Source organism: Episyrphus balteatus, chromosome 4 (genome assembly GCF_945859705.1).
Source record: "Episyrphus balteatus chromosome 4, idEpiBalt1.1, whole genome shotgun sequence".
Classification (NCBI taxonomy): domain Eukaryota; kingdom Metazoa; phylum Arthropoda; class Insecta; order Diptera; family Syrphidae; genus Episyrphus; species Episyrphus balteatus.
In genome coordinates, this window is record NC_079137.1 from 13,243,138 (window position 1) to 13,252,424 (window position 9,287).

General features: G+C 31.2%; 1 protein-coding gene across 1 annotated transcript in view; it reads right to left on the minus strand.

Moving 5' to 3' along the window:
• Nucleotides 1-5,323, minus strand: part of LOC129919529 (optomotor-blind protein) — a 149,508-nt gene extending 144,185 nt beyond the window's left edge. Inside the window, exons 1-2 of the mRNA XM_056000435.1 lie at nt 4,327-5,323; nt 4,211-4,265 (exon numbers count right to left, since the gene is read on the minus strand). The gene's annotated coding sequence lies outside the window, so the exon portion shown is untranslated. The remainder of the gene's footprint in view (nt 1-4,210; nt 4,266-4,326) is intronic.
• Between the last annotated feature and the right edge of the window lie 3,964 nt (nt 5,324-9,287).

Here is a 9,287-nt window from a genome sequence, read left to right on the forward strand (position 1 = left end):
CCTGCTCAAAATTAACGCACACTTTTTTCTTCTTTAGTCATACCCCTACATCTTATTTAAAATGGCTTTTAAATTATTTGTTGTATTTTTTTGTGTTTGGTTATTATTAAGCAAGTCAGAAAAATGTTAAACTGCAACAGTATTATCAACCAAAAAAAAGATGAACCAAATTTAGCAATTTAAGGTCTAAAAACTGATATTAAAATAATTTTTGTTTTTTAAGAAAAAAATTTTTTAAAAATGGAAGCACGTGACAGTTCTTTCCAATAATTTTATTCAATACTTGGCATTGTCTCCTCTAGCGCTTATGACAACTTGGAGTCATCTATTCATTCCACGAATTAACATTTGAAGGTTTTATTGTAACTTTTCTTTCACTCTAATTTTCTGTGGATCAAGAATGCTTGGAGGTGGATTTCGGCCGCAAATGCACTTTTTTCAACATTTCCTAGATATGTTCTATTGAATTCAAATCCGAATATCTGTGTGGTCAATTCAAGGGTGGCATATTTTAATCTTGAAGATATTTTCAAACCACTCTAGCATGCATTATTGTGCATCAGACTGAACTGTGGACCAAATCTAGGGGTGATTGGAGTTAGGGACACAAAACGGTTTTTTGGACCTTCCCCATTGAAACAAATCTATCTTCGTCAAATTTGTACCGATTTTAGATTTCTTTACAGTTTTGCATAGAAGACAATGTATTAAACATGTGGTTTGGTTAAACCACCTAGAATTTATAAGCTGACAATTTTCAAAAATTCCATTTTTTTCGTCATTTCTGATTCTACAACATGCTGTTTTGTAAATATATTCTAAAATAATATTTATTTCCAAATAAAACGAGGTATTTGTTTTTTTTTTTGGAAATCGGTTCAAAATTGGCTTAGAAAAAAAAAATTTTACGGTTTCAATGCAGAACTTTAAGGCGACAAGTAGTAGGATAACTTTTGGCATTTCTATCCGTATCCGCAGTTGCCGTTTACATGCATTAAAAAAAAACAACACGCAGCTGCCGATATGATAGAATTTTGACGAGGTGTTTAAGCTTACGTTTTCCTTTCTCTTGGTGCGTCATATAAATTTTTGTTCAGTGTTGATTTTTTGGAAATCCTACTACAGGAAATCCTACTACTAAATGCCAAAAAACACGATTATTGATCTGGGTACTAAAAAACGAAAAGCATAAAAAAATTTAGTTTACGGTTTTTGTTTTGCAATTTTTGAACTTTTAGGTTCAATACTTCAGTAGGTACATGCAAAGCAAGCTGAGTACAATAAAAGCACTCATTTGCATCTATCAGTCATACTTTTTGTGGGATTTTTCTATTATTTCGGCTTGTAGTGTTAGAGAAAATCTTAATTCGCTTATTTCGGCTAGATTTTATAAAAATAGTAGTGATGAATTTAACAGGGTAATCGATGCAATTCCATATTTCGTTCTAGGTAAATATAAAAAGAAAAAGAGGCCAAAGATGCCAGTGGCATTTCGACATAGACCTTAATATGTACCTAGTTTTAAAAATTATAACAGTTTTTCTATTTGAGTCAAAAACTCTCCAAGGTACATAATTGCAAAATCAGTTTTTGAATCACATTAATTGTATAAAAAAGGATTGTAGTACACAATTAAATTGGTCTAGATGTATATCAATTTATAAACTGTTATAACAGTTTGTATGGTTAAATTCAATTAAATTAAATATAAATTTTTTATGAAACTTGGTTTAAAAACGTTTATGCTGATATCGTTAGTGTGAAAGTAAAATTTCGCAATGTGTTATAAATGTTACACAACGTTAAATTGACGTATTAACAGGTAGTCCTAATTCATTATTGTTATATGAAATAAATTCAAATTTATATAGAAGTTGGGAGAAATAATAAATAATATAAGGATAAACAAGATGATATATCTACTTGTTTCTACACAGAGAAAAAAAAAAACATGTAAATTATTGTTTTTAAAACAACCCAATTTAGACTTTTTATAAATTTTTAATTTTTATTTGAAATATTAGCTGTGTTTTATTTTCATCGTGATCCAGATCAGATCATTGTTTCTGTTAGCCTTACAACAAAATCAGAATTTAGCTTTGTTATTGTAACACAAATAAATACGAATACGAACACAGCTATTATCGTTTTAAATGACATGAACTTTTAACTGAACAATCTAGAAATAAGATGTTTTAGTGCAAATTCTTCATGAAAAATGGGAAAACGATTTTCTTTTTTAATCTAAAATCTTTCCGTCTTCTGCTATAAAAAAAAACAATGATTAGAAAGGAAATTTTAAGCAATCACTTTCATTCTACGTAGTATCTAATGCGGATTATTTTTTTGTAATAATAAAGCGAATTTCATGTTTTGTTTTTTAAACAAAAATGAGAAATTAGTTTTATTTCTGTTATTCTTTTCCAAAAAATCAGATGTCATTGTACAAATTTACTATTTTTTTTGTATAACAGTATAGTTAGCAGCATGCGCTTATTGTTTTTTAAAGGGTTTCTGTTCTATATTCCGGCGGAATTCACTGTTATCATGGGTTAAAATTTTGAAGGACAATCCTATCACAAAAAATAATTTGTTCAATAATTGTAACAACCAATATATGTATAAAATTAATAGAAAATATTTCATTACATAAGAGTTTTTGATTGAAAGTAATATAAAAAATATAAAATACAGAAATTTATTAATTAATAATAATAATAGATGGAAAATTATTTTGGAACAATTATTTTTGCATTTAAAGTTTCACAACTGATATTGCATTCATCATTTACAAGAAAGTCAATTTTAACAATGATGAAACACGTCGTCAAAAAACTGCTTATTTTATGATTTTTTGTAGGTATATTAAATAGACTTTAAGGAAGATTGGGCTCTATAAAAATATGATATGATACTATAAAATTATCAAATCATATGACTTTTATAATAATGTTTGTTGCAGTTTATCAACTTCAAGGCTTTCAATCATCTAGAAAAATAAGTCGATCTTTAGCTTCTTCCTTTGAAGCTATTAATTTAAAGAATAGGTACGCATAGTTGGAGTTGTAATTTTATGAGGCTAGAACTTGAATAAGATAACAACAAAAATAAATGCATGTTACAAAAATGAACCCCATAGATTGTTTTCAAGGCACGAAAAGTACTTTTGGTTTTCTACACAACGATAAACTGTTATAAACTGGCATGTCTATACACATAAATCTATATTTTATAAATAGTTTTGACAAGAGATTTCTTTTTAGAAATTGTAATACTGTGATAAGTGACACATCACAATATAAAAATGGATATGCCAATAATTTGCTGCGTAAAATATAACAGTTGAATCTCAATTTTTTTTTATTTCACTTGTTATTGGATTAAAACAATTCAAAAAAAGGAGTACTTTGAAATAGTACAGCAAAGTAAGAAAAAGTTTTGTCTTTCGGCACTGATTTGTACATAAACATTTGCTTCTTAAAGATTTAAATGCATGCAAATTAAACTAAGATAAATTTACAATAATTTTAAGGTGCCTAGGCATATCTCTAGAGTATAACACATTATATTGTTTGGTATAACAGTGAGGAATAAGAACAAAAAGATTAAGATTGGGACTTTTGCTCGTTTATTGCTCATTTCGAGATTATCATTTGACACGAAAAGATTATAACTGTTTTAACTCTCAGTTGGCAGCTCATTTTTTTAAAGTGATTTGTAAACTATAACCAAACACCATACTACGAAAACTATTCAAAATGATAAGGTAGTCCAACTACCGGTTTGGCTTCTATAAAGCTTTACACAAGCTATAGCAGCACCTGCAAAGGTTTAAAGAAGCAAAATGGTAAATCAGAGTAGGAAGGTTAATACCCTTATACTTATAAAACATAAATAAACCTCAACATTCATTTGTTCTTATTTGTCACTATCACCGAAAAACTAATTTTAAGTGGAATTTAAAAAAAAAAAAAAATATGCAAACAAACCAAATGGCCACTTCGAAAACACCACAAACTGACTAGACAATTGTAAATTTGTAATAGACTACCCGTCTATCACAACTACACATAGAAACAACGAAAACAAAACGGTAGAGTTTGGTTAGGGTGGGCATCAACTAATTCCAATGAAACTCCAATTAAACACCAATAAATCCCAATGATGTGAGTATTTTGTCGGTAAAAGCTTAAAATTCCTGCGAATTTACCTTTTTCACACTTTTGTTTTTATATACATTTATTTGTATCTTTGTAGGTAGATATCTATAGGCAGATAAATGAAACTATCTATTTAATAGATACACAAATACATAGACAATAATACCTATTGGAGTTCTCACTCGGAAAGATATTCCACATTTCGGTTCGCACAAATCCACATTTGAGAAACAACAACAAAAATTCACTCACTATCGAATTCAATATTTTTCTGCGATTCTCAAATCGCGACCGTTTAATATGATTTTATTAAAAAAATCTTTATTTTAAAATAAATTAGTACATATCCTTAATAGATAGATAATTGCATCTCACGTAAACGGATATCAATAAAGGCCGTCGCCAAAAACACGCATCAGCATCACAGTTAGAAAGGAGCGAACGCAAACAAAAAAGAAGAAAAATCACACACATAACCCGTCAATGGAAACAAACTTTGTCGCATGAAACCAAATTCGCTTATGTAAAACACTGGCGCGTTTGTTGATAATGAAGGCGACTCCGACGACTCTTCGACGACCGACACGATGAGATGCGCTGCTTCACATCCAAAACACCAAAACAGCTACAACCACATAACAAACGAAAAAAAAAAAAAAAACAGCAACACAAGAAAAAAAAGATGAAATCCCCAACACTCTAGAGCACCAGCACTCTCACTCGGTCTGAGTTTGTGAGCCGACGTGGATAATGATCTGTCAGTTCAGTGGAAAATCTGGACTCGTCCTCGTCGCAACAGCACCACTGACACCACAAAATGAAAACGACGTGGATCGTGTGGTGGTGGTGGAGGAAGAAAATAACGATGACGATGACGCGGCAAACCAGCAAACAACACCACGGCATCGGCACCACCAGAACCAGTACACTCTAGGTATTCCTATTTGAGATTTAACTCGCCCTGCGATAAAAGTATCTCGCGAAAATACGGACACGTAAAGTGAGTGCAGAGGGACAGTGGCACGTTCGCGTCTCGTAATCGTAACGTACGGCGCCCACAAGTTATTCTCACTCGCGCGTTAGTTTTGGAGTTGGAGCAACGAGCAACTCATCAGCAGGCTTACGATGTATGCATAAATCTATGTATATGTAAAGGCAATACCATAAATGCCAGCTACGAATTCTTTCATATCGTCGTTTATACACATGTGTGGTGAATATGCTATACAATCGTCATCGTTATTCGTTGGTGAGATTTTCATGGGACAATTTCTCACCTCAGAGCTGTTTATCCCCTTTTTTTTCAATTTCGATTCCGAAATAAATTTAAAGGTGGGAATGCGCAGTGAATGGCTTGTGGTGAATTAAGTCCAACAACACATGGTGGCATGACACTGTGGTGGTGCGGCGGCGACGGGTGTTAGATTGTGGGTTGATTTTGATTATATTTATCACCGATGAGGTGTGGTTAAATGCGGAATAATGTCCATAATCCAATAAATGGTAATCTACACTTTAGGAAGTTTTAGCAAAGTCATTATGCTTAGAAGTTTGATGGGATCTCACTCAATTTTGACGGAAGAAGATGCTTGTTGGTGAAAAGAACGGAAATGGCTGAACAGATACAAATACAGGTAGAGACGAGTTTTGAGTATACAAAATGCAAATGGTGGTTTGGTAGGAAGGTAAGTATGGAAAAGGTAGGTATAGGTAGATATTTGTGAATGCAAGGAATTGTATGCATATTTGGATTATAATTCATGGAGTCTTGATAGTAATGACAACGGCTTGATGCAATATATTTGACATAAAATTAGATTTTGAATTTGCAGCAAGAATTGGGATAATATAATTATTCAACTTAAGCATTAGGGTGAAACGAAATAAGTTTTTGTTTGTAGGTTATGAAATTTGCAACAAGTCATTTTTATTCTTCCTTCCTTCCGTCCTCCCTCTGGGGTAGGAGATACCCCAGAAAAATTTGTAAAACGAAATTTTTTCTCTAAGTATAATTTTTAAATAATTTTTTTGTGTAGAAAGTATTTATTTTTTAATTGTTTGAGTGAAAAATATTATTTGAAATCGGTGTACTAAAAATATAAATGATGAATAAAAAAGTAATTTTATGAAAACAATATAGTTTTTAAATATTTATGATTGGGGTATGTCATACCCCAGTTGGAGCAACGTGTAAGAAAAAATAAGATGGAGGAGGGAAGGTTAAGAAGAAGATTGAGCAAAAATACTTTTCCAACAAGCAAAATATTTGCTTTACTTATCCAACGTTTAGAAGCGCTAAAAACACACACAAATTATTTTTTTTATTTTCTTCTTTTAAGTAAATTGAAGACAAAGATATAAAAAAGAGATTGACGTTATTGTTGAAAATGATGACACTGTCCAAACTCGAAATTATTTCGATATTTCAAAAATCAGTTAAATTATTGTTTTTAAAGGTTTTGATAAGGTTTTTTGCAATGGAGATTTTCTACACCAAAAATAGAAGGTAGCGTTTCCGGCCCCTAAATTCACACTTTTATGATTACGAAACCGACTAAACTCTATTGGCCGATAGAAAGTTTTTAGTGTGCGGGGACTCTTAAACCAAACTAATTCTTAACACTATTTATAATAACAAAATAAAGACGTTTAATAAGATTGAAGGAACAATAATTCTAAAATCATTTAACGGAAATAACCATTTAATTTTCATTTGATGTTTTAGGAGGTAGGTACTTGCAACTTGTCCCATTGGCGCAGCCGAGGGCTTGTTCAGCCCAACCAATTTATTTGAAAAAGTTTACCAGCATATTAACACTTTTAGGTGACTAAATTTTAGACCCAGCCTTATGTCAGATGAAAATAATTTTCTTCGTAAGAACTACACTCCTGCTCAAATTTAACGCACATCCTATTTATTTTAAAGTAAAGTCCTGCTATTACTTTATGCCACAGCATCATGGTTATTTTCTCAAATGAGACAATAGTGATCTTAAATTAAAGGTATGGAATAATATGTTTGTCGGGAAGATTTGGGGAGAGATTTGCTGAAGTCTGTCTGTTAACCCGCGAGCCTTTTAAAGAAGAGTCATAAAATTTCATGGAGTTAAATCTGCTTTACAACACCTACGGAGTTAGCGAGCCTTTCTAGACCTAAGTTAAGTACCCAAAAATACTTGACTGATGCCCTCGAACAGCATCTGGTTCCAATCACCCCTAGATTTGGTCCACAGTTTAGTCTGATGCACGATAATGCATGCTAGAGTAGTTTGAGAATATCTTCAAGATTTTAATATTCCAGCTTCGGATTAACCACACAGAAATCTGGATTTGAATTCAATAGAACATGTGTAGGAAATATTGAAAAGATGCATTCGCGACCGAAATCCACCTCCAAGCAGTCTTGATCAACTGAAAACTTCAGTGAAAGAAGTGTTAAAACAAAACCTTCAAAAGTTAATTAGTGGAATGGACAAACGACTCCAGGTTGTCATATGCGCTAGAGGAGACTATACCAAGTATTGCATACAATTATGGGAAAGAACCGTCACCCGCTTCCATTTTTTTAAAATTTTTCTTCTTAAAAATAAAAATTATTTTATAATCAGTTTTCAGACCTTGAATTGTTAAATTTGGTTTATCTTTTTTTTGGTTGATAATACTGTTGCAGTTTAGCATTTTTTCGACTTGCTAAACAATAACAAAACACAAAAAAATGCACCAAAGAATTTTAAAGCCTTTTAAAATAAGATGCAGGGGTATAACTTCAGACGAAAAATGTGTGCGTTAATTTTGAGCAGGAGTTTATTCATTAATTTTGGCGTATTTTCTAAAATTTCCGGATGTGTCGCAAAGGTCAGTTCATAGTTTGAAAAACAATTGCATTTGTGATTACCGTCTTGTAAAATTACATTTTCAAATGCATCACAAATTATTCTGTCAAGTAGTTATAGGTTTTCAAAATAGAGGTGTATTGTTCTTTTTATTTTTTCTTTATACTTACCCTCGTAACTAATCATTGGACTGGTTAGCCTTAAGCCTCTATACCACTCACCATGTAGAATTGTATTTGTTTCTATCGAAAAAAAAAAAATATTTTGAAAAAAATAAACACAGGATTTTCTTAAAAAGCGTTAAGTACTTTGTTTACACATGAACGACTTGAAAAAATAAATTATCAAAAAGAGTTCACTTCACTATTATAGAAAACCAATGATTGGATAAATGGCCAATAGCACTCCAATCTATAAAGCATACCAAAGCGATCAGAGTTTAGCATTTTGTTTTTATACACTATTTTCATGTTCATTATTTTCCCGTCATTTAAATTTGCATTATCAGGCATTTAAGTGTCACTTAGGGTTACGCGACTAGAAACTGATATTTTAACTTAAATCTACACAAAATTGTTTTATTGTTTCTGAGTTTTTTCTCAATCCAAACAAAATACAAATAATGTATGACATATCTATACAAATAATGTCAAAATGGTAATTGTTATTTCATTGAAAACTTGTAAGTTGTTGATAGAAATTTTAAATTTTGTGTCTAAAAATTGTTATTAATTTATTTATAAGCGTGTTTCTTATAATAGAATATCTGACAATGCCCAAACCAAACCCCTCATTTTTCCCAAAATACACAATATTCTTTTCAACTTCAGGCAAATATAAATGTTTCAACGTTTTTATTGTTGTAGGTGTCACACTTTTACTCATAATAGCTGCGTTCCTTTGGAAATATTTATCTACTTTTTAGTACTTAAAACTACTTTGAACTACTTTTGCTATACTGAAAAAGTAGTTCAAAGCAGCTGTAAGTACTAAAAAGTAGATAAATATTTCCAAAGGAACGCAGCTAATAATATAAATTAATCAGTTGTTGTTCAATTTCAATTGAATTTAATTTGTTTAATGAATGAACTGAATGGCATTTTAATAATATTTTTAAAAAGCTTATTTAAAATGTACCGAAACTAGTTTCAATATTAAATTTAATTGGCGTTACGGGCGTGATCTAAAAATAGTTCATTTTCAAGCAAGATCGAACGCCACAAAGCGATTTCTGGAAAAGCTCGCAATCATAATAATGTAAGCGTTTGGGGCATAAACAAAAAATACCAAGACT